This window comes from Haematobia irritans, chromosome 4 (assembly GCF_050003625.1).
Source record: "Haematobia irritans isolate KBUSLIRL chromosome 4, ASM5000362v1, whole genome shotgun sequence".
Taxonomy (NCBI): domain Eukaryota; kingdom Metazoa; phylum Arthropoda; class Insecta; order Diptera; family Muscidae; genus Haematobia; species Haematobia irritans.
This window is the reverse complement of record NC_134400.1, coordinates 33,129,676-33,137,678: the sequence shown is the minus strand read 5'-3', so window position 1 is coordinate 33,137,678 and position 8,003 is coordinate 33,129,676. Positions and strand designations below refer to the sequence as shown.

Here is an 8,003-nt window from a genome sequence, read left to right as displayed (position 1 = left end):
TAAAATTTTGAGAAAATTTTCTATAGAAATAAAATTTTGAGAAAATTTTCTATAGAAATAAAATTTTGAGAAATTTTTCTATAGAAATAAAATTTTGACAAATATTTTCTATAGAAATAAAATTTTGAGAAAATTTTCTATAGTAATAAAATTTTGAGAAAATTTTCTATAGAAATAAAATTTTGAGAAAATTTTCTACAGAAATAAAATGTTGACAAAATTTTCTATAGAAATAAAATTTTGAGAACATTCTATATAGAAATAAAATTTTGAGCAAATTTTCTATAGAAATAAAATTTTGAGAAAATTTTCTATAGAAATAAAATTTTGAGAAAGTTTTCTACAGAAATAAAATGTTGACAAAATTTTCTATAGAAATAAAATTTTGAGAAATTTTTCTATAGAAATAAAATTTTGAGAAAATGTTCTACACGCTCACAAAAAATCGCTTCTGTAACATATACTCCCAAACATATTTTGCTTCAAGCATATATATTTTTGGGTATTGCCCAAACATTTATATGTTTGATCTCTTCCAATATATAATATGTTTGAAAGCATATTAGTCTAAACAATATATGTTTGGGTTATCTAAGTTCCAAACATTTTGTATTTTTGCATCAAAATTCAATAATGTTGTCTTCCAAAAAACAATATGTTATTATGTGAACATATAATATGTTTGGAAGCATTTTGCACCCAAAAATATTATATGCTTAAAAAAATTCTCCCAAACAATATTGTGCTCAAAATTTTACTTATTTATTTATATATTTACAATCATAATGAATTATGAAAATAAACAGGTAATATAGGTGCTAACAACATAGGTTTTCGACCTGAATGCTCAAAATTTTGTTTCTGCCCAATTGTATATTCCCCGACATCTTTCTCACTTCCACGAGATTTTTTAGTTCTTAGCACCTTTTTCTGTAATACAAACATTGTAGAAGAAATTATTCAATTTTATGATTTTTTTTTATTTTAATTTTACCTTTTGCCGGACGGGGATTCGAACAGGGGACCACACAGTTTGTAAGGATCAAAGAAGTAGCTGATCAATTGCCCAAGGAAAAATAAAATGTTAATTTCATAATAACAAGCAACAACCACCAACTTAATTCAATATCGCTCCCTGTTAAATAACGCTCCAAGCTACTAAACACATATATGTTTATAGGCTATTTCTAAATTAATATATGTTTGCATTCAAGCATATTATATTTACAAACATTTTATGTCCCAAACATAATATGTTCTAACATATTAACATATATGTCCCAAACATGTTATGCTAGTTTATGAACATTATATGCTTGCACTCAAAAATATTGTGTTTAAAAATTTGTGTTCCAAACATATAATGTTTATAGCCAAACATATGAAAAACAGTCTTTTTCAACCGTGTATAGAAATAAAATTGTGAGAAAATTTTCTATAGAAATAAAATTGTGAGAAAATTTTCTATAGAAATAAAATTTTGAGAAATTTTTCTATAGAAATAAAATTTTGAGAACATTTTCTACAGAAATAAAATTTTGAGAAAATTTTCCATAGAAAAAAAAAAAATTTGACAAAATTTTTGTATAGAAATAAATGATTCGTCAATATAGCCTCAATAGTGTATTCATCGAAAAAATAGGGATGCTGGACTAACGACGGCTAGTTCACACATTGTAGTAGACCTACCCATACCTTAAGACCGTTGTCATTTAGAAATCAACCATGCATGAAGAACGGTTACAAGATGGATATTATCAGCTTCTTCGGAATCGTATGACGAAATGTGAAAGGACACAGTTATTGGACGAACAGCTTTTGTTTTCGAATTAAATGATATTTGACAGAGGAAATTACTGCACTGAAAAAAATATTTATGTGTTTCTAAAGATTACGCAACCTATATTTTAGGATGCTCTATTTACAAATTATTAACGAAAAATGTCATTAAAATAATGAAATTTTAATTAAAATAAAGTTTATAATCTTTGCATCAAATTTTTATACCCTCCACCATAGGGGGGGTATATTAACATTGTCATTCCGTTTGTAACACATCGAAATATTGCTCTAAGACCCCATAAAGTATATATATTCTGGGTCGTGGTGAAATTCTGAGTCGATCTAAGCATGTTCGTCCGTCTGTTGAAATCACGCTAACTTCCGAACGAAACAAGCTATCGACTTGGCACAACTAGTTGTTATTGATGTAGGTCGGATGCTATTGCAAATGGGCCATATCGGTTCACTTTTACGTATAGCCCCCATATAAACGGACCCCCAGATTTGGCTTGCGGAGCCTCTAAGAGAATCATATATAACCAGATTTGGCTGAAATTCGGTGGGTGGTGTTAGTATATGGTCTCTAACAACCATACTAAATTTGGTCCATATCGGTCTATAATTATATATAGCCCCCATATAAACCGATCACCAGATTTGGCTTGCGGATTCTCTAAGAGAAGCAAATTTCATCGGATCCGGCTAAAATTTGATATATGGTGTTTGTATATGTTCTCTCACAACCATGCTAAAATTGGTCCATATCGGTCTATAGTTATATATAGCCCCTCAGATTTGGCTTGCGGATCCTCTAAGAGAAGCAAATTTCATCCGATTCGGTTAAAATTTGGTACATGGTGTTAGTATATGGTCTCTCATAACCATGCAGGAATTGGTCCATATCAGTCCATAATTATATATAGCCCCCAATATAAACCAATCCCCAGATTTGAGCTCCGGAGCCTCAAGGAAGAGTAAAATTCATCCGATTCGGTTGAAATTTGGTACGTGGTGGTAGTATATGATCTCTAAGATCCATGCAGAAATTGGTCCATATCATTCCATAATTATATATAGCCCCCATATAAGCCGAGCCCCATATTTGACCTCCGGAGCCTCTTGGAAGAGCAAAATTCATCCGATTCGGTTGAAATTTGGTACGTGGTGTTATTATATGGTCTCTAATAACCATGCAGGAATTGGTCCATATCAGTCCATAATTATATATAGCCCCCAATATAAACCAATCCCCAGATTTGAGCTCCGGAGCCTCTTGGAAGAGCAAAATTCATCCGATTCGGTTGAAATTTGGTACGTGGTGTTATTATATGGTCTCTAACAACCATACAGGAATTGGTCCATATCAGTCCATAATTATATATAGCCCCCAATATAAACCAATCCCCAGATTTGAGCTCCGGAGCCTCAAGGAAGAGCAAAATTCATCTGATTCGGTTGAAATTTGGTACGTGGTGTTATTATATGGAATTGGTCCATATCGGTCCATAATTATATATAGCCCCCATATAAAGCGTCCCCCATATTTCGGTTCTGGCTCTCTAATTACCGCGCAAAAGTCCATATCGGTTCGTAATTATTTGCAGACTTACCTATATATACCTTTTTTGTCTAATATATACCACGTATGGACTAACTTACAATTTAGAGGACGGTTTTAAGAAGTTTTGGCAAGTGTTACAGCAACCCAAGTAATTCGTTTGTGGATGACAGTCTTTAGTAGAAGTTTCTATGCAATTCATGGTGGAGGGTACATAAGCTTCGGCCTGGCCGAACTTACGGCCGTGTATACTTGTTTGTCAAATAGGTTAAAAACAGAGTAAGAATTAATAAAATGGTACAAATCATTTAAATTTTGTCGAAAACAATGCTAAATCCAATCTGAAAAAATTGTGAACTTTTGAAAATATTTGAGGTCAAACGTTTCCGACAAGCGTTAGAACCCATTAAAAATTATAAAAAGTTATAAAAATTATTTATTTGACAAAATATCACAGAATTTTTTTTAATTTACATCCAAAACATTGAATTCGGATCAAATTCAGTGCAAAGGCTGTTGAAATGGAGGACTTCCGTCCTATGGCAAGCCCATGTTAAATTCATCGCTTCTGCGTAAATTTTGCACCACTTCCGGATCCAAAAAGAACATTTTCATTATTTTTTTGACGACGCTATTTTTGCTGGGCAACAGAGGAAAATAATGTTTATCAAATTTATTTGGGCAAAGCCCTATAGACTGCAAGATGGTTAGATGGACGCACGTTTCGGAATTCCACATTCCTCATCAGCATCCTTTACTTGCAGCAAAACTATCAACCAATTATCAGAATAAATTCAGGCAGTTCACTAAACCCAAAAGTGAACCACACTTGAACCTTCCGAAAAAAGGTTTTGCATGATAGCCGGCTTATGCCGAAATAAAGTCGTACAAACATATCTCTTTTCCTTTGCCAATTTCAATTCATCGATTTGAGTGCAGTTGACTGGATTTATTTTGAGCGTGTTTTCTCTTACTTCATTCGTTTTGTTATTTTATTATTGGTTTATTCTTCAATCATTATTGTTATTGTCAATAAAAGCCGACTATCATAAACCTTTTTCGGAATGTTCAAGTGTAGTTCACTTTGGGTTTAGTGAACTATATATTGAAAATTTTCTCAAAATTTTATTTCTATCGAAAATTTTCTCAAAATTTTATTTCTATCGAAAAATTTCTCCAAATTTTATTTCTATAGGAAATTTTGTCAAAATTTTATTAGTGAAAATTTTATTTCCGTAGAAAATTTTCTTAAAATTTAATTTTTTTTTTTAGAAAATTTTCTTAAAATTTTATTTGTTTAGAAAATTTTTTCAAAATTTTTTTATAGAAAATTTTGTCAAAATTTCAATTCTGTAGAAGATTTTGTCAAAATTTTATTTCTATAGAAAATTATGTCAAAATTGTATTTCTATTGAATTGTTTTTTTTTTTTTTATTTTATTTCTATAGAATTATTTTTTCAAAATTTTAACAGGTGTGCTGATAAGTCCCCGGTCTAACGAAGAAAAACACATTTTTTTTGTCAAAATTCGTTTTTATTATTCAACATAGTTCCCTTCAAGAGCGATACAACGATTATAACGACCTTCCAATTTTTTGATACCATTTTGGTAGTACTTCTTCGGTTTTGCCTCAAAATAGGCCTCAGTTTCGGCGATCACCTCTTCATTGCAACCAAATTTTTTTCCTGCGAGCATCCTTTTGAGCTCTGAGAACAAGAAAACGTCGCTGGGGGCCAGATCTGGAGAATACGGTGGGTGGGGAAGCAATTCGAAGCCCAATTCATGAATTTTTGCCATCGTTCTCAATGACTTGTGGCACATTGCGTTGCCTTGGTGGAACAACACTTTTTTCTTCTTCATATGGGGCCGTTTTGCCGCGATTTCGACCTTCAAACGCTCCAATAACGCCATATAATAGTCACTGTTGATGGTTTTTCCCTTCTCAAGATAATCGATAAAAATTATTCCATGTTATTATTCCAAAATTTTCTCAAAATTTTATTTCTATAGAAAATGTTGTCAATATTTTATTTCTATAGAAAATTTTGTCAAAATTTTTTTTCTATATGGAAATTTAATTTCTATAGAAAATTTTCTCAACATTTTATTTCTGTAGAAAATTTTGTCAAAATTTTATTTCTATAGAGAATTTTCGCAAAATTTTATTTCTATAGAATATTAGTCAAAATTTTATTTCCGTAGAAAATTTTCTTAAAATTTTATTTTTTTAGAAAATTTTTTTAAAATTTTATTTTTTAGAAAATTATTCCAAAATTTTATTGCTATAGTCAAAATTTTATTTCTATAGAAAATTGTGTCAAAATTTTATTCCTATAGTAAATTTTGTCAAAATTTTATTTCTATAGAAAATTTTGTCAAAATTTTATTTCTATAGAAAATTTTGTCAAAATTTTATTTCTTTAGAAAATTTTGTCAAAATTTTATTTCTATAGAAAAATTTCTAAAAATTTTATTTCCGTAGAAAATGTTGTCAAAATTTTATTCCTATAGAAAATTTTGTCAAAATTTTATTTCTTTAGATTTTTTTTTTCTTAAAATTTTATTTTTTTAGAAAATTTTCTTAAAATTTTACTTTTTGGAAAATTTTTCCAAAATTTTATTGCTATAGTCAAAATTTTATTTCTATAGAAAAATTTCTCAAAATTTTATTTCTATAGAAAATGTTGTCAATATTTTATTTCTATTGAAAATTTTGTCAAATTTTTTTTTTCTATATCGAAATTTTATTTCTATAGAAAATTTGCTCAACATATTATTTCTGTAGAAAATTTTCTCAATATTTTATTTCTATAGAAAATTTTCTCAAAATTTTATTTCTATAGAAAATGTTGTCAATATTTTATTTCTATAGAAAATTTTGTCAACATTTTTTTCTATATCGAAATTTTATTTCTATAGAAAATTTTCCCAACATTTTATTTCTGTAGAAAATTGTCTATAGAAAATTTTCTCAAAATTTTATTTCTATAGAAAATTGTGTCAAAATGTTTGCTTTTATTCTATAGAGATTCTTTTCACACACGAATTATTTTAGATTTTCGCCTTTCTTATTCCGGCTTCTTAGAATGATGTACTTGATTGGGAATTTCCTTTTCCGAAGTCATTCAAAAATTATTTTTGGGCAATTAATCACAAACCAAATATTCTTGCCAACATATGGCAACATTTAGGCTAATCACATAGCAAAAAGAACAGCAGGGAGAGATATTTAATCCCGGATTAAAAATAGAAAAAAAAAAGATTTTCTCTGCTCAACCTAGTAAACCACAAACAAGTAATCCTTGCCCGTTCAATTGTTTAGCCAAAAACGAAGGACGACTTATTGACTTCATAGGTGATAAAATCCTCAAAATCAGAAAATTAAATACAGACTGCCCAAATGACCCAATGAATAGGCACGAACCTGCTTATATTGGTCATTGTGCAACAATGAAATCTTTATTGTGTTCACAGTGTCTGGGTGGGTTGGTTTCTGGAATGGCTCACTTGGTGGTTGGTTTTCCAGCAAAACAAAAATTCAGTGTAAGAATTTTTCTATTGAGATATTTTGGAAAATTTCTACGTAAACTGCAACGTGCTCATTATTATCCTTCCATTTGGAAGGGGAGTCACCAGCAATTATCTTGTTTACATTGATTGCCGGCATGAGTCAAACATTAAACCGGAAGAATGGATATCGTACAGCGACCATATCCTCTGAGCTAAGTAATTTGGCATTTTAGCACTTTCGATAGTCGTCTCTGTAAGGAAGAAAGGAAAATGGCTATATTTTCTGAAATTTTCATCATGAAAGAAATTTGGGTATTTTTTTGGATTTTTTGGTAAATGCATGAACGAGTTGTACACTTGTGTTTTACGTGTAGAATAAACAAAACAAAAAAATCTTTTAACACTTAGCCTAAAGGGTGATCAACTGATATGGGTTCTATTGGCTTATATGGCATTTGAAAGAATAAATTGATGAAGTTATCGATTAAATCCATGAATCATCAAATCTTCAATAGGGATGATGATGATGAGTTTAGAAGAAGAATCGTGGTCATCTTAAATTGAATTCAATTATCGTTAAGGTGCTAATATTTTTTTTTTTTTTGAGGCATTTTCCAACGCCCAGCCCCTGTTTATGGCCATGATTTTATTCGAATAAAGGAAGGAGTAAAGCAAAGAGTTATAAAAAAATTACCCAATATCGGAAAAGAGAGTCTTATGATCCCAGCGAGAATCCAACTTAGGTAAGTGGTATAAAACAAAATCCATTTATTTTTTGGAATATGGCATAAATGTTCTTCCCATAAAAAAATTCATAAATTGTATGAACAAATTTTATAAATAAAAAAATAATAAAATATTTATGACATATTTTTCCGTATTTTAAAATTGTTGAAGAAAACAAAAATACTTTTTATTCCAAAATCATAGTGTACTTCGTTTACATCGTCTTTTTATACTCTTCATCACTACTGTGGTACAGGGTATAATAAGTTTGTGCATTTGTATGTAACGCCAAGAAATAGTGGTCATAGACCCATCTTTTAGTATACTAATCGGTTTAGAATTAAATTCTGAGTCGATTTAGCGATGTCCGTCTGTCTGTCTGTCTGTATATGTAATTTTGTGCACAAAGTACAGCTCGCAATTTCA

The 8,003-nt window shown here is 29.9% G+C and overlaps 1 long non-coding RNA gene across 1 annotated transcript; it reads right to left on the bottom strand.

Annotated features, from left to right (window-relative positions):
- Window positions 1-752: 752 nt before the first annotated feature.
- LOC142236494 (uncharacterized) lies at window positions 753-1,078 on the bottom strand. Its single transcript, XR_012722057.1, has 2 exons — window positions 995-1,078; window positions 753-930 (listed from the first exon to the last, which is right to left on the bottom strand). It is a non-coding gene; the product is annotated as an uncharacterized LOC142236494 (long non-coding RNA).
- Window positions 1,079-8,003: the final 6,925 nt, after the last annotated feature.